The sequence below is a fragment of the Maylandia zebra genome, linkage group LG17 (genome assembly GCF_041146795.1).
Source record: "Maylandia zebra isolate NMK-2024a linkage group LG17, Mzebra_GT3a, whole genome shotgun sequence".
In the NCBI taxonomy this organism is placed as follows: domain Eukaryota; kingdom Metazoa; phylum Chordata; class Actinopteri; order Cichliformes; family Cichlidae; genus Maylandia; species Maylandia zebra.
In genome coordinates this window covers 34,961,755-34,987,450 of record NC_135183.1, presented here as the reverse complement: position 1 = coordinate 34,987,450, position 25,696 = coordinate 34,961,755, and the positions used below count along the sequence as shown (strand labels likewise).

Here is a 25,696-nt window from a genome sequence, read left to right as displayed (position 1 = left end):
GAAGTTATCCCCCACACCATTATTCTACCACCACCAGTCTGTGGCACTGATCCATGCTTTCACGTTGTTTCCACCAATTTTGGCGCTGCAATCCAACTGCTGGGGCAGAAACCAGACCAGGCAGCATGTTTTGCAATCTTCTGCTGTCCAATTTTGGTGAGCCTGTGTGAATTGTAGTTTCAGTTTCCATTTCTTAGCTGACAGCAATGGCATTTGGTGTGGTTTTCTGCTAGAATACCCTGACAATAGCCCTATGACAGTTAGGTTTGGGTTAGAGTTATGGATGGATTGATGGAAAACATGAGTTTAAAAAAAAACTCTGAGGAAAAGAAACGGACTTTGGAGAAAAACACCTGGAGAGTTCCGAAAATTGCACTTTCACTAGGCTTTATAATAGTTTGACTGCTGATACAGTTCTAACCATGCCTCCTTACACCCAGCAAATATGACAACATCACCAAGGCTGGAATTGAAAAAATGAATGCAGCTTATTATTCACACATACGTCTTCTTATCCTGTTGAGGAATCGGTTTGGTTTACCCCTTGCCTTTATTAATGGAACACTTACAACAGGTGTGATAAAAGTCAAACTAATTAATGAGCATAATATTGGCTAGCAGTGCAGCAGCGGTCAAAATGAGGACATAACTAATGCTAACTGAATTACGCTACACCCTTTACTTCACTTTGATGATTTTAATAGAGAAAATAACCTTCTTATATTAAGAATCCCTTTCTAAACCATCATAGAAAAGTGCTTCACACAAACACAACTTTGTACCAAGTAACACTTTTAGCCCACCTTTGTGTTCAAAAACCTTTTATTTCAGATTCTGAGAAGAATGCAGTATTTCACATGTTAACACACATCCCTTCTCAGTCATGTTAGTCATTTCACTTGAACCTTACTAAGACACTGTGACACAATGCTAGACCTGGACTTTAGGTTTCGTGAAGACATTTCACCTCTCATCCAGAAGCTCCTTTGGTTCACTGTTCATTGTTACCACTCATATGTTGAAAATATGCACTCATACTGCAATATGCGCATATGTGACATCTAGAAGCTGGTCCATTACAAATGATTGTTGAGTGAGAAATTCTGGTAATGAGCATGCTTGTCCAGTCAGTCTGTGAGGACCTGTGTTTAATAAGCTTCTCTCATTTGCTCCATGATTACAGATATTATAAATTGTCTTTATGTTACTGTAGCAAGGCTAAATCTGCTTTGGGTTGGTGGTAGCCTATTTGAAGAATGTGTAGTGCAGGCTTAGATTAATGTGTCCATTCCCCTGACTGCAGTTGCTGTCTATGATGCTGATCAAAAGCTGGAATAATGCTGTTGATATTATAGATCATTGCTATATTAATTTACAGTTTGTGTGTGTGTGTGTGTGTGTGTGTGTGTGTGTGTGTGTGTGTGTGTGTGTGTGTGTGTGTGTGTGTGTTAGAGAGAGTGAGAGACAGAGTTAAGTGTTAAGAAAGAATGTAAACACAAGTTTTATTTACCAAAAAATTCTAGCGTTACCTGCTATATTCACATAGAAAAGTTTTTTGGGGGTTTTTTCCAGCTTACGGGAGTTCTTCCTTCATTGTAGCACATATGAGGGCTTAGTTAAAATGTATATAGTTTGTATCAAATTACAATACAACCCCTAATAAGGTTACTGTGTTTCAGTGTGTATTTTTTAGGGTTCCTTCTGGTGTAAGTAGGCAAAAATTGATCATAACTATCTGTAAGTCTAAGTGATTGCTTTCACAAGACAAGGTTCATTTACTTAAAAGCACTCACTGTTTGCAGCATAGGCAGATAATTCTGGCATGATGAGCACCTGTATTTGCTCTGATATTCTTGTAGATGGACTCATCAAAGCTCCACCTGCAGTTTTAGCTGATACTTTAATTTCATAGTAGTTTCCAGGTATTATTATAATTATTGAATAACATAAAATAGGCTAAAAAAATAGCGCTGTTTGATGTTTTGTTTTGTTACTTGAGTCATCGGGGAAGATTAAGGGAAGAACGATATTCCAATTGAGGTTGATTTCTGTTACTACCACATCTTGTAATTTTCACTTCAGTTTTCTCTTTTTTCTGCTCCAGGACAGTAACTAATGACTACTTTTATTATTGATATATGCGCTCACTATTTTCTTTAAAATTGAAGTAAATACTGAAAAACCTTTTTGCAATTTTTAGCCAACCCATACCCATATGCATGAGAATATATATATGATACAGATGTGTACAGATGTGTATATATGTGTGTAGGAGACAAGGAGGAGGAAACCACAAAGCATTCAAATACTTTCTTTTCCCTTTCCTTTCTGCCAATCAAACAACTATTTTAGCTCCAGACATTCAGATATATTTTTGTAATGCGAGGAAAAAGCTGTTTTAGCATGGAGAAGTAGAACATTCTTACTATGGGATATAATTTTTCTCTTATTCTAGGTCATTCTCCAAAGGTAGTCAGGAGAGAAATAAAATCCCTCTCCTCCTACATCATCCATCCCTGGCCTTAGGTACAGTGTGCTGTTCATCTTCCTCCACTACCTCACATTTTTCTTCATTTCATCTACAGGCGTTCACCTGTCTGCAGTGCAAACGTTCAATCTGTGGGCAGTAACAGACCCAGAAATGTTTTCATTACCTCTTTGATAAGTTTTGGCAGTAAATGAGAAATACGTTCTGCTGTTTGCTTTGTTTTCTTCCTCATTTTCTAGCTCGTCTCTTTTGTGATGCTAATGCTAAATAAACTAGAACTACTTGTGAGTGGGCCCTTTTGGAATATCAGTCGCTAGACCTCCTATTGTCTGAGTGGGATGAGACCCAGAGCCATGTGACAAGCCTCCGTCAACACTTCTGACAACTAAATCCAATATGTGGGGGAAGGCCTGTACATCTTTAGTCTAAATTTGGAGATATTTCAAGCTTGTTTTTCTAAGTAATTTGGTGGGGGGGGGGGGGGGGGTGTATTTCTTACTCCTTCCTAATAATCTTTTTCCCCTTTGCATTCATTACTGATTCTCCCACAAACAAATGTCTCCTCTCTGGCAGATTTGTGTCTGTGATCCAGGGGCGTAATCTGTGAACGGCTTTGTCAACATCACTGGCTGCCTATTCATGTTACTGTTTATCGCTATGTTCCAGGAAGACAGAGAGCAAAGGAGAAGAAGAAGTAGTGGGAACACAGATGGAGGTGAGAGGGAAGGACAGACAGAACGGTGAATGAGAGGAGAGAGGGAGAAGCCTCAAAGAAGTAGAAAGAAGTCGGGTACAGCGACAGGGAGAGGAGGGAATCACTCAGTCGTTTCTGCGGAGAGAAAGAGGTATGAATATTCCGATTTTACCCTGCTCATTAGAGACGGCTGCCTCTTCCTTTGGGGGAAAGCACTGCTTGTGTTTGTTTCCAGCCTGATTATTTGCATGATGTATTCCACAGCTTTATATTCAGTGATGGGAGAAAGATGACGTTCTGGCAGGATGACAATGAGGCCTAAGGGGCGCTGAGGCAGGCACAGTCAGCTTTATTCAAAGCAAAGATCAAAGGCCATGCTTCTTTACCCCAAATTAGTCACCATTTCACAGTCACTAAAGCTCCCTTCCAACAACTCTACTGACTTGCTCAGCTCCTAAACAAGGCTGTTTTCTGAAAGGTTGGTCACGCAGAGGGGAGATCCCTGTTTTGGGACGACAGCCTAAAACTAATTAAGTCCAAACTGCCAAGAAACAGAGAAGCTGATTGAAAGTTACTTGTTTTTCTGACTTGGAGAAAATGATTGCTGAACATTTTGTCCGTTATTGGCACTGGAATTAAAATACATGCTGTTGATTATATCATTGTGCTGGAGTTAGATATCAGTAGGCAAGCAAAGACAGTTGGGATGAGATTACAAAAACTGCAATGACTGTTAGTGAAGTAATTTTCATGAAAGCCTCTTTGTGTTTTTTTGCAAACCAAAAGTTGAAACTGCTTTTAGTAGAGAGACCCACATACAAATATACCTCCGCTTGTGGTCAGGGACCTGCTAATAGCCCACGTAACGCACAGTAATTGTGTTGCCTGTGTTGCTAAAGATTGAAAGCTTTCAGGTATAACTCACTGGTTGGCTTTTACTTTAAACTTTTACATTCCAACAAGTTGCTTTTATCATTTATGAGTGTTGTTTTTACCTGCTAGTAAATGCACATCCTGTGGTATTGTTTGGCCTGTTCGTGCTGATATACTTAATCACATTGAGACCAATAAAAAAAAACACAAGATGATGTTTTCATGCCAAAATGGGCCGTTTTTGCCAGTTGCCAGGTATAAATTAGATGTTTCGAACACAAAACCTAGAAAAATGCTAAAAATTGGTCACTTTAGCGCATTGCTAGGTGGCTGCTAGACAGTCTTTTATATATGAGAACCTACAGGGGCCCATGATATACTGTGTGCTAAGTTTGGTTGTTTAGCTACTGATGGTCTATGAAGTGTTTGCGGACAAATAAACAAACACACAGAGATTCTGTGTTTTATAGAACAATGTTGGCAACCTTTTCAGCATTTATTTTTGGATTTCCTTTTTTTTTTTTTAAAAACACATTGTAGAGAAACATAACTTATATGCAGGCTGAACACTTAAAACAAGCAAAATTGTAACAGTAGAAGCCCAGGAAGCCATGAGTTATTCCTAAACCTAAACCTTTATGTAAGTGACTAAAGCTATTACCTGTTGTAGATAATAAAGGATGGGAAAATGAAGTCCATCAAACCTGGATTCTATATATAGTAGCCACCAGGGGTTAATACAAAAGTCTGTTTTGTAAATTATGAGGACAATATGAAGGTAGAATCATCCAGGGTCTGTTTACTGGCTTAGGAATAATGATTGGCAAGTCATTAGCCAATAAGCATGTGGTTTTAGTCCCCCTCTCTTGTCACATCTGCTTTCAAAAGACCAAGAGGGCAATGGTAAAAAGACTCATTTCAAGTCTTCAAATCAGGACTTCATAGGCTAGCTATGTAGCTGTGTCCATGTTTCATACAGCCTGTGTTAATTTATTAAAAGATTACCTACACAAACAAATCCTTGGACAATTATATGGACAAGGCTTTAGTTGCAGGTTAGTGTTAGCCAAACATTCAATCTTTTGTTATGTGGGCACATAACTTGTATTATATCCATATTCTCAAAGACAAAAAAGGTTGTGCATGTCCACTAAAGGGAATTTTTATGCCAGGCAAAATGTTCGCAATATTCCTTTTCTGTGTCCGTAGATTACTCAGTTGCATCATTCTGACAATATGTTCTGTATATTTAACTTTAAATCCCGGTCAACATAAAATAAAAGCAGGCATATATATGAGCATTGCAGTCATTCCTTTGCAGCAGTTTGTGCTGAAGTTTGTGCTTGTGTGCACATTTGAAGCACACGTGACTCATAACTTTCCAGGAGCCACTTGTATGAGCTTTTCATCAACTCCACTGGATGCCTTCAATGCGCTGCTTAATGGAATGCAGCAATGAGCATGCAACAGCTTTAATTTTAGATAAATAGAAAATACACAGTCAGTCGGTACATTGCGTCATAGTGAAGCAGATTGTGCCTGATTAGGCTTCACACATGAGTGTGATGCTTTCTCAGCACCTTCACTTGCTTTCTCAACTCTCCCACTCTCTTTTTCCATCTTTTCGCACTCCATCCGACTCGCCTCTCCCTGCCTCCTTTGGTGCACAGGAAAGCCGGGCGTCACATTAGCGCATAGCAATGACTTGCAACAGAGATACCCCTGTGGTACATCAGCCATGTATAGATTTTAGCAGATACACAAGCTCCATCTGTTTGTCTCAGCTTCTTAGACGGAGGCATGGGTGTATTTTTTGCACATCCCCTTGCTAAATAAACATTTGACATGTGTGCATAACAACAGTTGGGCAAATCATAGCGTGACTTTTTTTGGATGCCTTGATGCAAGTTTTTATAGTTAACGGGCTACAAATTGGGAAAGACTGAGAGAGAAGTGCAAGAAAGCGATAAAGCAGAAGCAGAGTATGAGGCGGTTATGGGACAAGTTATACTTGAGCAGTTAAAGAGAAACTGAAAAAAAAAAGCATTTAGTGGCGAAATGAAGATGCACACACTGATGAAAGCAAGGTGTAAATGTTTCCAGTCAACACTGATGAATGGCACTACATATTATACCAGTCTGGCGTTGTAATATGGTTGAATCCAATAAACCTCCATCTACTGATAGCAGGGAACAAATTACAATGAGTAAGAATGGTAGTTTTTAATTACACTATGCTTTTAAGATGCTTGAGAGGGTGTGAGAGGCTAATGCGTTAAGATGTCATTTGCATATAACAAGTGGGAAGTCACAGGTGGAGGAACCCTAAGATCTCCAGTGTACCAGATGATTCCCCTCAAAGTAACTCCCAACTTCAAACCATAGTATAAAGTGAGCATTAAAAAGCACCATCAGCTTCATTTCAGTTTGATGACTTCCTATAAAATGAAACCAGTGTGCAAGTGCAGTTTTTGGAGAGGTCCTTCGAGGCTATCCCCATAGATTCACCTGTTAAAATCCCCCAAAATAAAAGCGTTAGAAAGCATGTTCACAACCGCATACAAGAACAGCTTGGTCTCTATAGATATTTTCCTTCTTCGTGACTATTGTAAGTTGCTACGGTGACTGAATTTTCATATTTTTTTAAATCCATTTGGATTTCATTAAGGTTGCTGTGATTGTCAGGTTTACCAAAACAGGCAGCTGTAGCCAGTATCTGACTGCTAGGCCTGGTGTTAGTGCTTTTTGGAGATTTTGTAATGAAATGAGCTGATAAATGATGTGGTTTGCTGTGAGGTCAGCTCGCTCTAAAGGTTTGTCCTTCAGTTTTGGTGAGGGAAGTTATAATATTTTATTAATCTGCCATTTCCTGCTTATTAGCAAGTTTGTATGTATTCCCATTGGATGCACCCTGCTAAACAAGCTAAATGGGAAATGTATGCTCCTCAAATGGTTTGCAATAGTTCCTGGAGGTTTCTGGCTCTGGCTGCATGAAATTGGTTGCAACTTGATTGCTTGTAACAAAGTTGGAAGCAATCATTTTACCTGTGACTGCCATCAGCCACTCACAACCAGTCAGGCAATACTCATTTTTCCCTCATGACCAGAGGTTGCCAGATGGTCACGGACCCATCTTTTAATCATGCATAACTGGGGCATTGTGCATTTGAGCTTACATTGTTACCCTGATTGTCACATGTCCAAAATGGCGAGCAAGTTAATGTCACATAGATAGTGGTCACATGTCTGCAAAACCTCAGTCTTAAAGATGATATAATTTCATAGTCTAGCCTAGCAAGCCTTTTACTTCTTCTGTCATCAAACAGAAGTGAAAGGTCTTGTAAGAATCTGAAAAGAGTAGCTACAGCAGTGCAAGCAAAGGCCCCCAAAAAGTTTGATACACTACTTAATGGGCAGTTAGGTCTAAAACTAGCCTTGGCAGTGATGTACATTAGGTGCATCTGGCATGCTGCTGTCTGCCTGGCTCTCCATTATCCTACACTGAACATTACACACACACACAGTCTGGTGAACCCACCTGATCAAAGTCACTCATTCATGTCTCACTCACTCTCTCCTACCCTCTGTCACTTACACTCCTGGAAATCCAAAGGGGACACACACCTGCAGCAGTAGATGTCCTCACTAAACAGGCTATTAGGATGCATTCAGGGATGACAGAAACGACTTGTAATGCCTCTATAATCACAAAGGCCCGTGCTTAGATGGACAGATTGCGACTACCTCTGCATTGCATTTGAACCCAAATAAAAACTCTGATGTAATTTTTAAATTAAAAATGTAATAAATAAATGTTGATTTAAAGATAAACCTCCAACAACAGCTAGCCTGATGGGGGACATTTTTCACATTTACTGTCTGCATAAATCACATTCAACTCTAACTAAAAGTGAGATGCTTCTTACTTCCAACTGATCACAAACATCTGTTATTTGATTGTTTAGGGGGGAAAAGGCAGTTTAGGTCAGTTTAGTGAGATACTGCACAACCAAAGAGGATGTAGAAGAGAACGTCTCGATTTACAGGGCTTCTCCAGAGTTTAACAGAGTAAGGCAGACGACATGCCTAAAGACTCTGAAGAGTTACAGCCATGAAACCACATAACCCTCACAGTATCAAATCCAAAATTGAATTTTCTGCTCTGTCGCATGTTGCTTGTTGAGATGGAGACAGGGCGAGCAGGGAAGGGAAGGGGGGGGAGTGTTCTTTGAATCTCTTAACCTTTACGGCTTGTTGCAGTATCAAGCCCTGCGGACAAGATCGGACGCTGACACGTTTGTCAAGGGATGACAAATTAGCTGTCCTTCCAGATGCCTGATTGCCTGACCTTTATTCACTAAGTAGTGGTGGTGGTGAGGTGCGTGGGGGGGGGGGGGGGGGGGGGGGGAGCCTGACAGCAGTAAATGGTGCCTATGTCAATGAGGAACCTTAACAGGAAATGCACATTTCACTCTGTCTATAAGCCTTCACAATGATGGAAATATAATCAAGAACCACATGCAAGATAACATTTAAAGTGTCTTTAAGAATTTTGTAATTATTTCTCTGTCTTGTATTGTCGTGTGTTTATGACATTTTTTGGAAAAGATAAAAGAAGATGTCAAAAGTCAAATTAGTTATAAATTAGTATAAAACCATGTGTGAAGCCATTTCTTCAAAATCACATCAGGAGAAGGGAAGCTGAAAATGATGTGTTGGCAAAATATCGGCTACCGTCCCAAAATCTTTAATCACAACAGCTCGTTATCAGCTTGAGTTTTGCTGATGTGATGAATAATACCCAGAGCCTGGATTTCTCTGACTGCTACAGAGCAATTTGTGTTTTAAGAACTATTCTGAAAACTTTGTATTGTGAGCAAATTTTGGCTCCGTTTTAAAGCAAGCTCCATTTTGAAGATCAGAATTTAATGGTATCAGTAATGCTTGCCACATAAAAAGTGCTCTAGGCATGAAGAATTTGTAACATCATGGGAAACAAAATCTAATATTTACCTAATTTGGGAACAAAGAACGAAGCAATGAGTTTGCCTTGTCTTTTATAACCCTAAGAATATACAGTATATAAAAGATGTAGTGAGACATCACCAACTGGTTGTGAAGCCTTGAGCTGAGTGTTTTGATAGTTTATTCCAAGGAAGCCAGGGGATATTATTGCACAAAATTCTTTTTTCAACCTGAAAAGTCACCACTCTTTGTGTAATAATAATAATATCGGGTCATTTCAGTTTATTTTACCATTAACAACAGCTCTATAACTGTATGCATAACTTGCTCTTTGTATGTTTGGTTTGGTTTGATCTTCAAGGGCTGTTTAACTGACAAACTGGGCTAGCAAAATATGTATGCAGCAGTCAGGATTGGCATTACCAGGTGAAAATAGAAATCTGTAATTTTACATTTTTTATTTCTGTTAATTATCATATTTTCAGGTCATTTTTAAATACATGAAATATGAATCTAAATTAACCTCTCGTGTAAAGTAAAATGAAAATCCTGTAACAAAGAATAAACCTGAAATTTTAAAAAAGACATTTTTTCTACAAAAAAAGAAAATTCAAAACGGCTCTGATTTTAAAACTAATTTCACACATATATGTAGTCTTTATGTAACAGATAATGCTGTTAAATTGTGGTTTAATACATTTTAATGCAATGAGGGAAAATGACACTAGAATGACATTTAAATGTGTAAATAAAGTATAGTTTCTATAACTCTACATAGATGTGTTAATCAGCAGACATGTTGTATATTTATATATATTTCTATCCCTGCCTTTGCTCAAGTATTTTTGTCCCCACCCCCTTCTGCCTTTTAGCACTACATTTTGAAACAGTCTAGAGCATAAACAAAACTCAAATTAGAACTTTCACTTTCGGCACTTGTTTTCATGACAGCAGAGATGCCACTGCATATGGAAATGACCCAGGCTCGTTCTAATCTAACTCTTCATTAAGCCAAAATGCACTCTGTTTCAGTGTAAGACCTACTAAACGATTAGTCAAGTCAAGTCAAGTCAACTTTATTTGTCAATTCTGCCACATGTACAGGACATACAGAGAATAGAAATTGCGTTACTCTCAAACCCTAGTGATTAAAAAATGCAAATAAAATAATTAAAAAGTAAAAATTTAAATAAATACAATACAATTTTATGTATAACAAAAAAAAAAAAAAAAAAAAAAAGCTATGCAATATACAATATACAATATTCAAGTAAGGAGGCATAGTAGTGCAAATAGGCAAATAGTGCAAATGGAGATTTAGTGGTATTAAATAAATAACCTAGATTTGGAGAGTGCAATCACTATTTAACTATTCCTGTTGTTTGTCAACCATTTGCCTGTTCACTGGCATAATAGTTCCATACAAAGGTGAGTTACGCTGGCTCTTCTTTTAACTTATTAAATTGCAGCTATGCACTGGGGCAGCTGTCTGCCACATCCTGCGGTTACGAAGGGGTCTCTGAAGAAATTACACACATGGTTTGTTGGCTTTGGAAGTAATGGTGCAGCTGCTGTGATGGGCTGATAGAGAGGAGCAGCCAGAGTCCTGGATGAACAGATCAGTCCTAATCTGACCATCATTCACTGCATCATTCATAAGTTAGAACCTGTGGTCCAATGTGCTGTAGAGCACGTGACAGAGCAGAGTCATTTTCATATTTTTATTAACTCTTAAACTCTGAAAGTCTGCTGTTGCTCCCGGACTCACTCTCTGGAGCTTTACAGATGTGGGTCAAAGGGGGTGACGGGCAGCAGATTTTCTAAGCGCGATGTGTAGAGACTGTTTGTTTTTTTGACAACATTTTGCACTGTTGCATAAGTTCTGTACTTGTTGAAGTTCATAATTATTCTATAAAGTTTACATTGACAAGATTAATAATACCGTAGTATAGAGGGCCACTCTAGTGCAGGGATGAAATAAAACACCCCCCATGTGTTTTTCACAGATTGGATCCTGGCTGCAGTGATGCCACATTCACAAGAAGCACAATCTCAAAGAACTTCATTCAAAGGTTTTTGACTTTTGAAATTTGCCCTCAGAAGTCTCAGCAATCAAGAAGTGTCAAAAAGAAATGACTAACCTGATGTGGAACCAATTATCAGGACCAGTATGACTGCAGGAACTTAAAAATAGTAATATAATTGCACTTTAGAACATTTAGTTTGTACACCATGTATATTTATTACCATCAAAATATCAGGTATTTATTAACCGCGGCAGTTGACAATAACAATCCCCCATCACTCAAATTCCAAGTATATGCCAGTTTTGATTGCCATTACACTGAGCGTGCTCACTCATCCGACATGATGTGATGTCATTTTACCATCTCATGACCATGACTGACATGATTGTTTACTTGCTGCTGAGTGTAACGTAAGCTATCACAACATGTGCCACAGACACACACGCTCAAACATAGATCAATAGTGTGTTCATGCATTTTTGGTTCCTGTTGGTTTGACTTAATTCAGTGCAGTTTGACATTTCAGAAGTTGATTTGGAGACATTTTTGGTATTTGACTTGGAAAGATATAAAACTGAACATTTGGTTTCAGGCATTGCTGGATTATTTTTCTGTCTAACAGGAGCTCTTGACCTGGATTAGCTTCTCTTCAGACTGTAAGAAAGATCATTTCTGTTGTGGCTTGTGGATTTATTTAATACAAAAACAGAACTGAAAAAATCATCTCTGTGTTCTTGCTTGGTAGAAGATGGACAGCTGCAGTGGAGGTGTTTGATGGAGGAACACTGAGGTGTTAGACTACATAATTATTTGGATGGTTTCTTCAAGACAATAAAATCTAAGAATTATATAAGCAGTGTGGTACTGAAGTATACATGACTATGCAAATGTCTTGAGTTTCATTTCTTTATATTTTGCAATTTAAAGTGATCTTGAGGAATAGTTTCCCAGGCTTTTCTGAAGGTCTTTCAAAGTTTTTCTTTGGATATTGACTGCTTTTTTTTGTTTCCTTTGCCACCTAACACTGACGTATGAATCACTCAAGCATAAAAAAGGCATCTAACTCGAGGGTTGGACCAACAGTTTCTTCTGGAATTTTGGCTGTCATTAAACACATAATTTTTTTTCCCATTTGTTTAGCTAAATCTATCAAAAATGCTACAGATTCCACAGTTTGTGGGGATTAAGAAACTCTATAAGAATATGTTACCAGTAGTTCACAAAGTCAACATCCACAAAAACAGCACCATGTACAGACAAATAACACCAAAGGAAATCTGTCTTAATACTTAAAATGTAATGCATTTCATTATTTACTGTTTTAATACTGCATTTAGATTAGATCTGTTAATGTAATCTAAATATTTAAGACAGTTAAACTCACTTGGCTCCTATCCTAAACCATGCTGTTTTAATTAAAAATAAAAATCTAAGCCAAATGTAATGACCATGGAACAAATCAATCCATCCATCCATCCTCTTCTTCTTATCCCTATTATGGTGGCAGTTGCAAGACTTTGTTTTCCAACTGCCACAGTACTTTGCGAGCATAAATACCTTGCAAGTTTTAAACTTTTACTTCTTATTATGAAAATAAAAAAAGTTGAGTGAGACAACTTTTCTGCCGCCAAATCTCTTTTAGAAAAAATAGAAATATTACTGAAAATTGGATGAAAACTTGGGGGATTGCAATGATTTAGAAAGACTTAATGTGGCAATTTAAACTAAAGTCTGATGTTATATTTTCCCGTGAGCAGGAACTCTTTAAGTTCAACTTTCAGAATGTTATGAAGGATCTTGTACAAACACCAGGTGGAACAGACTGGGTTGTCCTTAACCTTGACCTTTCTCTCTCCTTCCCAGGTAAAAATCCAAAAGGTTGCATGTGAAGCATTCCTATCCACAGTAAAACTTCTCCAAAGTGCATCTTTTTCTACATAATTGAGTTAGAGGGTGCCATCTCTTTTGAGAACAGGACATTAAGCTTCCCTCTTAGGGAACGGTGGGGAAAGTAAATCACTTTTAATTAGAATAAACCTTAAGATTAGATCTGCCCTTTCCCTCCCAGTCATTTGCATAGCTCCTCTCAATACAGCTCAGGCGGCACTGGCTGATAAGTGGGATTTGGCAGTGAGAGACGAAGAGAGTTGCTAGGGTTAGAGCCAAAAGTGTTCAACAGGTGATTGAAAAATGCTTAAGATCCTTTTTATTTTTATTACTGAGCCGGGCTTTATGGTTTCCACTACATATAACAGTGTGCAGTAAAGTCATAGCTGGAGACAAATGATGCTCTACACAGTCACAGGATTTTCAAGTGAATCTATTTATTCATCTGTTTAATTATTTACCAATATAATAAGACTTTGTGTTGAGACCTTGTATGTTTCCCCAACCTTAAAAGTTCAAATAAGACCTAAACAATTTTTATTACTTATTTACTTTCCTATTTGTGAGGCCAATAATTTCTACGACTACACCAGTTATAGCTGTATACTGTGGACCATAAAGTGAGAAAGGTCCATGGACCATGTAAACCCCTAACCTCCAAAACAATTTATTCCATGCTCAAAATTTCAATTACTCTGTCAGGTTTTTTTTTATGATAGTCAGCTATTATGTTAAAATATGAAGTATGTTTTGTACCTGCACCATGCATTTTTACGGACTGCCATCCAAAAAGACAAGTCAGCCAAGAAACTTGGATTTTAAATAAGTCTAAAAATGTCCTGAAAATGAAAGTAAACAGTGAAAATCAAACTTACAGGTAAAAGTAATAAAAAGACCACCTTCAAATATTAATCCTGTGCGAGATAAAAGCTGTGGGCTTTTGAAGATCCTTTCAATAATGCCACCATACTTCACAATATGCAATCAAACTGCACTGTGGTATCACATGGGAGATAAACCTCAATCTACTAGATGAAATTCCAGCATTTCACTAATGCCACCGCTTAATGCTACTGTCAAGCTAAGCAAAACAGTGGTCAGAGACTACAGGTGATAATATGGCGATCAACTGAGATAAATCAGCAAAACTGACAAATTTGTTGCAGTCTACATACACAGAAAGTCACATTAAACAGAAATTAATTTAACTGAACCTCAGATCTGAAGCAGACATACATAGTGATGTGTTTGCTGCAGAACACCAATTTAAACTGCAACATAGGCGCTCTGTAACCTTGCTTTTATAATATAAAAAAAATAAAATGTGCTGGCAGCAAGGAAAGTGGAGTCACAGATGAGTGCAGACTAATTAACATGTTGGCAATCTGTCTGCGTTTACACATTAGACAGCATTTATTTGCAAATCTTTGCCAGTCTGAGAGTGCCTGCAGTCAGTACAAGTTACCTTGGGAGGCAACCTGTGCACTTGCCCTGCGATCAAAAGTGATTGGGGGTGTTGCACACTCAAACTCTGGCTGACCAACTGCTTGGAATTGGAAAAAATTCAACACGGTCAACGGGCAACTACCAACTTTTCTAGTCACAAAGAGCTTGCTGTTGTATTTTCACTCGTATGCCGGAGCCATGGGGCAAAACTTTCTGTCTTTGTCGAAAATACACAAGTAGAAAGGAACTAGACATTCGTGTGATGGAGAAAATAAGCATGAAAATAAGGAGAACCCAAAATATTTTTCTCTTTGCTGTGAAACTGGGTTGCATTCAGTCACACTGAAAACTGCATTATAAATGCCTTCATCATGAACTACCTCACACTCTGAACCTCTTTGTCACTCTCTTTGTTTCTCAGGTGACAGAGGGAGGACTTAGTGTGTCAACAGTACAAATGAAGCTGGCCTCCTTTACTTCTTTAACTAAATGAGGAGAACCAGACGAGTTATCTTTATCTGAAAATGTTCCCTGGAAATTACTTTTGAAAATGTGATCTTTATAGGAATCTGGAATAAGCTTGGAGGATTTAGGTTTTTTTAATGACAGCTGGCAGCTGTAGAGCTTTAACCTGCAACCTTTTGGTTGTTACGCCTGTAGAAATGAGAAAAGAAGAGATGAAATAAGGTGAGGACATAAAAGCAGTAAGAAAGGACAAACGAAGCAACGCGCACAAAGCCGAACAGAACAGAGGCACTGACTGAATCCCACTGGGGGAGATGTGAGAGGAGGTGTCCCAGTCTTCTCTCATTCAGAGGTGACAGTCCATCTGTCACCACCATAGAAGTCTGCAGGGGGATCAATGTCTGCTGAGGTGGCCAAACCAAAAGCTATCTGCATCCCCATTAGTATTCCTCCGTGGTGGGGCCACGGCCGTCCACAGCATCGGCCTCCTAGCGCAACTGGCAGCGTAGGTGCCACGTCGATAGATTGATAAGACAAGCTAGACACGGCCCTGGGAAGCCCGTGACTGGACAAGTGATTTAACCCCCTCTGGGATAAGCTTTTGAGATCAGACACACGCATCAGTCGAGCACTTTTTTTTATGCATACACAGCACAGGCAAACGCACACAGCGACACACTCCAGCAAACGCGCACACATGACCGCATGTATCCGTGCCCTGACTGTGAGCAGATATGGACACCTTACAAGGATGAATGGGCAGCACGCGAAGGACGGCAGGACAGCATAATAAAAGCCAGACGAGGCATTAATCCTCCTTGTGGGGTTCGCTGATGTTTGCAGCATTATGGCAGGCCACTAACATTTTTCACATCTCCACAATGTGTGTGTATGGGGTGGGTGGGAGGGGGACTTAAATTAAAGGGCCACAAGTAAGTGTAATGCTAAATCACTATGTGCCTGGCATGTTGTGTCATCATCATTATTATACTGTAGCTCTTAGGTAGTGGGTGTGTGTTCGAACCTGATACACGTGAAGCTATATGCAGGAGACTGTGAGGTTAGGTTACCAAAATGACTGGAATTGAGGATAATGCTATACTGACTAGCACTTCTGATGTGGAAAACATGAGCTTGCTAGGACCGCTAAACGTTAGCAATTAACATACTTTTTCTCTTCTGCTTGGTGAAAATTATACATATACAAGTAAAATTCAATCCTTAGAACCATAGACTGTTTATAAAAGATAGCTGTAGCCACTCTTCTTATTATGACTGGACATAATGAATGAGTAAGTGAGGAAAACTGATAAGATAGCGATTTTAAGAACAACTGTAAGACTGTCCAGCTTTGTTGTCATTTCTAAACTTACTGTTTACTTAGGTCAAGGGAAGCTGGCGGTCATTTTCCTATAGATTTCTATACAACCAGACAAATTTCTACAGCCATGAAATTTGTTTGTGTAAAAACATGCTGTAAAAACATTTCATAAATATACAGTGGTCCCTCGCTATAACACGGTTCACCTTTTGCGGCCCAGCTGCTTCGCAGATTTTTTTGGTGCAATTTTGCATGCTTTGTTTTTTGTTTTTTTTTAAACAGCGCATTGTGTTCTGCATCCTGATTGGCTGTACACCATTGTCAATCAATCTCGTGCCATGTCTCCTGTACAGTACAGAATGCATTAAGACCGATACTTTTTTTTTTTTTTTTTTTTTCCTTTCCTAAATGACATCAGAAACAGCAGTATGCGACATTACGTGATGGCAGAGCTTCAGTTCATCCTTTGTCATTTTTTTTTTTTTTTTTTTTTTTTTTTTTTTTTAATAAATAGGACAGGGGGAATGAATGAGAGAGAGAGGGGGAGAGAAAGAAAGAAAACCAAAGGGGAGAAGAGACGGTGAGAAGGGGGGGAAGAGAGACAAAAAAAAAAAAAAAAAAACTCCTGGGTCACCTGTATGGAGAAAAAAAACAAACAAACAAAAACAAACAGAGGAGACAGCAAACAACAAAGAGCAACATAATAATAGAGAAAACAAAGCACCATACCATCACAATAAACTAGCTAGTCATAGATATCAGTATTTACTAAGTAATAAACGATATTGTGCAGCACGCAAGATAGACAGCGCACAGTGTGCTTTGAGGCAGCAGCCAAGAAAGCTTTAGTCCGCGTCTGTGAATACCCATGTGTGCATACCTGTGTGGATCAGCATGCTTGCATTCCAAAGGTTTCTCCATGTAATGATCTGCTAGGGAGTGTGGGGGGGCCACAGCCCCGTCCTCCAGGGTGTGAAGCGGGTATGGAGGAGATCAAAACTCCAGACATCCAGAGGCCCCCAGAACACAAGAGACCATGGAAGACCAACAGAGGGGCAGCCGCGCCACTGTCCCAGTAAGAGCTGAGGAGAGTCCCAGATGAGGGCTCGCCCAGCAGCCGCGGAGCAGAAGTCAGGGGGAGTTGCAGTGACGCGCCCGTGAGCTCCGCCGGCCCCCAGCTGCGCCTGAGTGACCGAGCCCTAGGCCGAGAGGCCGGGGGCACCCCACCTCCAAAGGGGCCCGAGCGAGCCCCAGGCCCCAGGCCCCGACAAGCAGCCGCCAAGGAGTGAGCCGGTGTGTACCCGGACGCCCACCCCCAGACACAAAGAACCACCAACACACCGACACCTGAGGGAGTCCGCCACCGGCAGGGGAAGTGGTGGTGGGTGGAGATAGGCCTCCAAACCTTGGAGGGCCTGAGGTGTCCCCAGAGAGGTGGCGTCTGATACCCAACCTGACATATAGACACAGACATACAGGCACACACAGACACAAACATCCATTCCCACCCTCATGCTCTCATATGCACTCACTCCACACTCAACCAACGTGGAGACAGACATAAAGAGACGCTGTACACACAATCACACTCCCCAAGCGTACTCTACAAACCGGGTCTAGGTACCCTTGCCCCTGGAGGGGGGAATTGCACCCAGACCCAGGTGGTGTTACCCTTTTCCCTGCGGTGGGGAGAGGCAGACCACCCCGACTCCGCAGCAGCAGGGAGGCCCCACACCCCAGACCGCAGTCGGACGGCCAACTCCTCCTACTAGCCCTCCCGCTCCAGCAGGCCGCAGAGAATGGGGGTGGGAGAAGACTCCAAACCTCCCTCCACCCGCTCATTGTAGTGTTGATGCATATGTGTTCTAAGGTGCAATTAAAACCCAGGAGGGCATGGAGCTACCTGCCAAGGAGCAGCAGGTAAGCGCATAGTCCCTCCTGCTAACCCTCAATGACTAAGTGTATTTAAAATTGAGAGGTGGGCAACGACGTCAGGGGTGAGGTGTACACCCTGATGGTGATTTGGACTCCGTGATTGTGCCCACCCCCAAGATCCTATATGTATGTGTAATGAGAGTGTGAATAATGTGAATGTCTAAGTTGTGGGATAAAATTGAGGCAGAGGCAGCCAGAAGGGGACAGGGGGGGGGGGGTAGCCTCCTCTGCACCCTGGTGACATACCCCCACTCCAAGGCCCTGCATGTGTGGGTGGTTGTGGAGGAGCGGGAAGAGGGAGGCAGCTGGAGATGGGGAGGGAAGGAAGGGAGGGGCAGGTAACCCCTCCCTGGGGCCAGCTCCCCCGCTGACCCCAGTAGGCACTCCCACCCTCCGCGACCCGCCAGGGAAGGGGGGCCCAGGCCCATCAGACCGGGGCCCAGTGCAGTAGCGCCCCCCGGCTCCACAGAGCCCTGGACAGTCCACCCAACCCCACCACAGAGAAAACTGCACCCACCCCACCAACCACACATCTTCCAGACTACATAAGACGGTAAACGCCCAGGCTGAGATCTTCCTCCACCTCTCCTGTATCTCCCCCTCCTGCAGAGAGTTCCTGAGAGAAGAAAGCTCCTGCAAGATGTGACCATCCCCCCCACCAGTTGAAGAGTCCCCCAGGCGGCTCGATGCACTGGCGGCACCCTGCTCCAGGGCCGGGCCCCCATGCACCCACCCGCCCACAACCCCGGCAACACACCAACCAGGACCCGAGCCCCCGAGGCCCGGCCCGGGCCCCAGCCCAGAGACGGAGCGCCCCCAGAACCTCACGCCCATCCCGGACCCACCCAGGGGCAGCCAGGTTGCCAGGTCAGTAACCCGCGTCCGTCAGCACAGACCCTCCCCTAGCCCCGCTGCACGCAGCCGCGAGGAAACAGTCACCTGAGAGCCAACAGAGCCCTCAACCGGATGTGACCGCTACCCCGGGTTGAGCCCCCCAAGGAAGATGCCTCCGGGGAACCCCCCGACGCCCTAAGCCTGTCCCTACCCCCTCACCAATCACAACAGTGAAGGCGGGACCAAACTATGACCCCCCACCCCCACTAGGTGATGGAGCTGATAAAAGGGGCCCAGAGCAATTGATCTAATGTGGTGGCAGAGGCTGTGTCAAGACTAATGTAATCTAATAGATAATTTCTATATTGGTTAGAATTAAGATTATTTTTATTTTTCCAGTTCATGAGGACTGTTTTCTTGGCTATGCATAGGGCAGTGAAGATCATATGGGCTATATTCTTTTCTGAAGTGACATTATCTAAGCTGCCCAACAAACACACTAAGGGGGAGGTTGGAATGTTACATTTCAGACATTTTGATAAGTCTTCACATATCTCGCGCCAAAACTTTTGCACTGGTGGACAGAACCAAAGAGCGTGGATGTAATTGTCTGGTGTATTGCCTTGACAGTGTGAGCAGTTGTTGGAAGATGTAAAGCCCATCTTGAACATCCGATGACCTGTAAAGTGCACTCTATGAAGTATTTTGTATTGTATTAATTGCAGACTGGGATTTTTAATTAATTTAAAAGTTTTTAAGCAAATCTGAGACCAGAAGTTTTGGTCTAGGTTGACTGATAAATCTGCTTCCCACTTTGCAGTAGGAAGGGATATTGATTCATCTAATTTAGAAAGTGTTCTGTATATTTTAGATAATAATTTGGGGGATTTAAGAGTAAGAAAATGTGCCGCACTTAGTGGTGTTTGTAATTCAACTTGACTGAGGTTAAATTTCTTTTTTACTATGGATTTAATTTGTTGATATTCTAAAAACCTTGTCTTGTTGATCCCATATTGTTCAACTAGTCTGTCAAATGGAATAAATTCTGTTCCCTCTAATATATGTTCTAAGTATTTAATTCCTTTACAACTCCATTCTGGGAAATTAATCATATTATTGTTTTGTAATATGTCAGGGTTATTCCAGATAGGTGTACGTTTGCATGGGATTAATGAAGACTCCGTTATTTTTAGAAACTCCCACCATGCTGTTAGAGAAAAGCTGATGTTGATACTTTTAAAGCATTCATGTCTTTTGATGTTTGAGCTAATAAATGGTAGGTCTGAAATCTCTAGATCCTTGCATAGTGCCTGTTCAACATCTAGCCAGGGCTCAACTAAGAAGGTATGTTTTAACCATTCTGAGATGAACTGAAGCCTGTTGGCTAAGAAGTATTGGTGAAAATTAGGCAGATCTAATCCTCCTCTATCCTTGGTTCTTTGTAGCGTTTTTAAGCTAATACGCGGGGGTTTATCTTTCCAAAGGAATTTGGAAATATATGAATCCAGAGATCTGAACCAATCTTGTGATGGTTTGTTAGGGATCATCAAAAATAAGTAATTTATTTTTGGCAAGATCATCATTTTTATAGTGGCGACCCTTCCCATGAGTGATATGGGTAAAGATTTCCATCTAGTCAGATCGCCTTCTACTTTCTTTAGAAGTGGGATGTGGTTTAGTTTAGTTAAGTCTGAAAGCTTAGGAGAGATATTAATACCTAAATATTTAATATTTCCGGATTGCAGTGGGGCAGAGGAAGAATTATGGAAGGAGCAGTTAATGGGGAGAACTGTAGATTTTGGCCAGTTAATTGAATAATCTGAAACTCTTGAAAACCAGTTTATTAAAGTAATTACCTCAGAGAGGTTGGTTTGTGTGTTTTGCAGAAAAAGCAACACATCATCCGCATAGAGACTGATTTTATGTTCTATGTTCTTACATTTTATGCCCTTAATTGTTGTAGCCTGTCTAAATGCTGCTGCTAGAGGTTCGATAAAAATTGCAAAAAGTGAGGGGGAGAGTGGGCATCCCTGTCTGGTGCCCCTCAGGAGACAGAAGCTGGAGGATGTCTGGTCATTTGTTCTGATACGAGCCGTTGGGGAATTGTATAATATTCTTATCCAGTTTATGAAAGAGTTTCCAAAACCAAATTTGTGTAAAGTTGCGAATAAAAATTTCCAATTAACTCTGTCAAATGCTTTTTCTGCATCTAGAGATAATATTATGGTTTCGATGTTTTTATCGTATGAGTAGTCTATTAAATTAAGTAATCTACGAGTGTTTGTTGAGGAGTGCCGACCTTTTATGAAACCAGTTTGGTCAGGATGAATTAAGAGGGGGGTCATTTTCTCTAATCTCTTTGAGAGAGCTTTGCAGATTATTTTAAGGTCTACATTTAAGAGAGAAATTGGACGATAGCTTGAGGGAAATAAAGGGTCTTTGCCTGGTTTTAGCAGGAGACTAATGTTGGCAGAATTCATATTTGGTGGTAGTCTGCCCTTTTCCTCGATTTCCTGCAACATGCTGTGGAATACTGGTGCCAAAATTGTCCAGAATTCTTTGTAGAATTCTGCAGGGAAGCCGTCTGGACCTGGAGCCTTATTATTGGGCATACTTATCAGGGCTTCCTGGAGTTCACTTGGCGTCAGTGGCGAATCCAATTCCATTGCTTGACTGTCTAGTAATTTTGGAAGAGTTACGTTGTCAAGAAACAGATCAATTTCATTTTTAGATGGGTTTATTTGTGGTGAGTATAAAGTTTCATAGAAATCCCTAAAAATGTTGTTTATTCTTCCAGGATCATATATTGTGTTCCCCGATAAATCTTTAGCAGCACATATAGTTGTTTTTTCTTTATTTATTTTTAGCTGGTTAGCTAGAAATCGACCTGATTTGTTACTGTGTTCAAAATTCTGCAAGCGAAGTCTTTGTATAAGGAATTGTGTTTTTTTATTAATAGTTTCATTTAATTCTAGTTTTGTTTTGCATATTTTGTTCAATGTTTCCTGATCTTGGTGGGACGTGTAGGCTTCTTCTAGTGATTTGATGTTTTTTTCTAATTCCTGAATATTTTTGTTTTCTTCTTTCTTTTTGTGTGATGAGAAAGAAATTATTTTACCTCTCATCACAGCTTTCCCTGCTTCCCATAGAACAGAAGCAGATATTCCGGGAGTGTCATTAAAGTCTAAATATGAAGTCCATTCCTTTTTAAAGTATTTAATAAAGTCTTCATCTTTAAGTAGTGATATATTAAATCTCCAGTTTTTACTTGGCGTAGTATTATTCTTGTGCATTAGTGTTAAAGATACAGGAGCATGATCGCTGACAGCTATAGGATGAATCTCAGTGTCTGAAATGTCACACAGCAGTGAGCTGCTGACCAAAAAATAATCCAGACGAGAGTAAGAGTGATGAACATGCGAGAAAAAAGTATATTCCTTACTGGTGGGGTGAAGAGAGCGCCATGCATCGCAAAGACCAAAGTCGTTCATATACTGTTTGATTATATTTGTGGACTGCCAATTACGCTGAGTTCCTGTTGTGTTGAGCCTATCCATTTCTTCATTTAGTCCAAGGTTGAGGTCACCGCCAAGAATGAGTGTGCAATCAAGGTGTTCAGAGAGTGCACTAAAAAAACCGTGGAAGAATGAGGGTTCATCAACATTTGGACCATATATACTAACAATACATAGTTTTTTGTTCAATATTGATAGTTTAATAATTAGAAATCTACCCTCTGGATCTATAACTGTATCGAGTACTGTAAAATTAACATTTTTATGTATTAAAATTGCTACTCCCCGTTGTCTAGAATTATAACCGGCTGCAAACACGTTAGGAAACTCAGGTGTTTTAAGTTCATTTAAACCTGTGACAGGTTTGTGAGTTTCTTGTAATAAAACAACATCTGCCTGTAGTTTTTTAAGCTGGTTAAATATTTTTAACCTCTTTCCTCTGGTGCCAGCTCCATTTACATTCCATGTGACAAACCTCAGCATGCCCTTAATTGTGCGTGTATGTTTAATGATGTATGCTGGGTGTTTCGTTTAGACAGGTGGAGAGAATATGGAAACATCCCTTGTTTGTAAATAGAAAGAGAAAAAGAAGTGTGGTGAGAGACTCCATAAGTCTGACTATGTGTGTGAATATTCACTAATATGAACAAGCGTGGCTTGCTTATGTGTCCTGCAAGTCTGTGCGTGCTGTTAGGCTGTTGTGAATGTGCTGCCGTTGAGCTGATGTGTTTGCGTGATCGTGTTGTGAAAATATGGAGAAATAGAGGGTGTTGTTTGTAGGTGAGTGGGGGAGTAGGTGACCACAGCAGTGAAAGACAAGAGAAAGAAAGAAACCACCTGAACTGTGAGCAACAACAACAAAAAAGAAACGAAACGGAAACATTCCAATTAAAGCAATGACGGAGGGTGACGGTGTTATATCTGCTATGACATCCTACTGATATTACTAGGTTAAACACATTTTAAAGGAGAAAGTGTGAATGAATAAGAAAAGAGTGTAGCGGGTTCTTATCTGGAGTGCAGTCAGTATAACCACGGTGTGGTGCCGGGGTCGCGGTACAGCTGTCCGTCCACGTAGAGCCGGTCCACAGCGATGACAGCACGGGAGCCTTTCTGGATAAAGCTACGTCGAACTGGGAACAGGACCTTGCGTCGTTCCAGGATCTCTTTGGGGAACTGGTCGTTCACGCTGAAGTCCGTTCCTTTCAGCTCTCTGCCGCGACTCTTCACCTGTTCCTTCTGTTTGAATTGTCTGAATTTGGCCACAATAGGCCGTGGTCTCCCGGTCCGCGACCGCGCGCCCCCCAAGCGATGTACTCTATCGAAGTCGATGTTCTTTACGGTGTCCTCCGGCAGCTTCAGGTGGATTTTGATGAAGCTTTTCACCGTTGCCTCTGCGTCCTCTCCGGCAGTTTCTGGAATACCAGAAAACACAAGATTATCTCTCATGCTACGGGCTTGTAGATCGATAACGGACTCTTTTATTTTTTTATTTTCAATGTTTAGCTGGGTCACGTTATCGGTGAGAGATTTAACCGACTCCCGTAGCGTGGCATTTTCAGCGGCAAGCGTTTCCACCTGCCGCTGGCTGAATTCCAGGGATTCTCTCAGAGATTTAAATTCCCGGTGTAAAATCTCCACCAGGGACAGCCTCGCATCGAAACTGGACAATCGCTTGTCGATTGACTCCAGGATTTCTGCGATGTCTTTGCCGGCAGGCGATGTTGTACCGGGGGAGTCTGCCTGGCGACTTCTCTTCGATGACGGCGTCTCGATTTTGGCCGGGGAAGATGCACTCTGGGCCTTATGCATTACTAAATCTTGAAAACAGCGGTCGATGTAATCTTGGAGAGCGTCTAAACTCTCCCCGTTGTCCTCCAGGGTGTTAGAGATGATAAAACAGATGTTGTTAGTTATATGACAATTGATTAGTATATTTGGTAATACTGAAGCTTGGAAAACCTTTGTTAAACTCTATGCTACCATTTGCTTTTTCTCCGCCAAAATCTCCGGCGTCTGACGTCACCTACAACATCACTTCCGTCACTTACCTCACTTCCGTCCGACCGATACTAATATCTGACATTACAATATATTGCCTGATATCATCAACAATGACAGTATAAAACATTGTTCCACTATGTAATGCATAGCTATCACTGTGCATTAGCTGATACTTTACATAATACAATGCATAATTCATATTTTTACTTCACAAACTAATGAAAAGTGATATATTATCGCCTTACAAATGAGAAGGAAACATGATCATCTAATTGTTCTGCAGTTTTTGAATTAATTATCAATTTATCATTCATTAATGATGTTTTCTATAATTTTTTATTGCTTTTTTAAAATAAGAGTAAGTTTATTTCCTAAAATGCTGCTGACATATTCCTTTTCTTAAAAGAGTTATTTTTATCCACTTAGGGAAACAAACAGGCACTGTTGACTGTTATTAAAGCAGCGAGAGAAAAGGACAGTAACTAAAAGCTAACCTTTGTGACTTAAATACCGCCACAGGCAACAATACCTTTGTACAGTTTTTTTATTTGATTTTCTGGGCCAAGTCTGTCAGGCCGGTTAATAAAAAAACAAGTGAGCACTCCATTTTAAGAGTGGAGATGACCTTTAGAGAGCTCAGGCTACACTGAGGGGATTTCAAGCCACCAATTAGCACTCTCGTTTCTGCTCTAGTGCGATCTCGGGTCTCAGAGAGAGACACACATTCCATCAACAGCATCAGCATATAAAGCGGAGGACGCGTACACTTTCGACTCGGGCAAAAACAAATGGATACAAAAGGGGATATTCAGGTAGATGTCACATTGCATTAAACTGTGTGGCAATGTACCAATACATACAGTAGACAACATAAGCGAGTGTACCCTTGTGCAATATCACTTCAATGTCATTCAACAGTACCAGCTTCCAATAATTGCATTATATCTAAGTTGGACAGTAGGGTATTAGTATGTATATAAAATAAAAAACTTATAGTTTAAGTAATTTGAAAATACAAGAGCGACTCCATGTAGCAAAAGCCAGTACACAATTCATTATTGAGAGTCTTTTGTTTTAATCTTTCCTCTTTCCACCTAATATGTTTGATGACAGACTAAATCCTCCCTGACACGAGTCACACCAGGCTTGTTGTCCATATCCAGGTCAAGTCCCCCCCCCCTTTTTTTTTCTTTAGTAGCTCTTGTGTAATTTTGACAGTATGCTTTGGTTCACAATCACGTT

General features: G+C 40.7%; 2 long non-coding RNA genes across 3 annotated transcripts in view; one reads left to right on the top strand and one right to left on the bottom strand.

The window, feature by feature from the left end:
* Nucleotides 1–25,696, bottom strand: part of LOC143413303 (uncharacterized) — a 76,114-nt gene that overhangs the window by 9,094 nt on the left and 41,324 nt on the right. The gene's annotated exons all lie outside the window — the stretch shown is intronic.
* LOC143413154 (uncharacterized) overlaps nucleotides 1–25,696 on the top strand; it is a 30,148-nt gene that overhangs the window by 2,676 nt on the left and 1,776 nt on the right. The window contains exons 2-3 of one of the 2 annotated variants that reach the window (XR_013093747.1): nucleotides 3,155–3,333; nucleotides 3,447–3,697. This is a non-coding gene — a long non-coding RNA (uncharacterized LOC143413154). Of the gene's footprint in view, nucleotides 1–3,154; nucleotides 3,334–3,446; nucleotides 3,698–25,696 lie in introns of those variants that run through there. The other variant, XR_013093746.1, reaches the window with a different exon arrangement.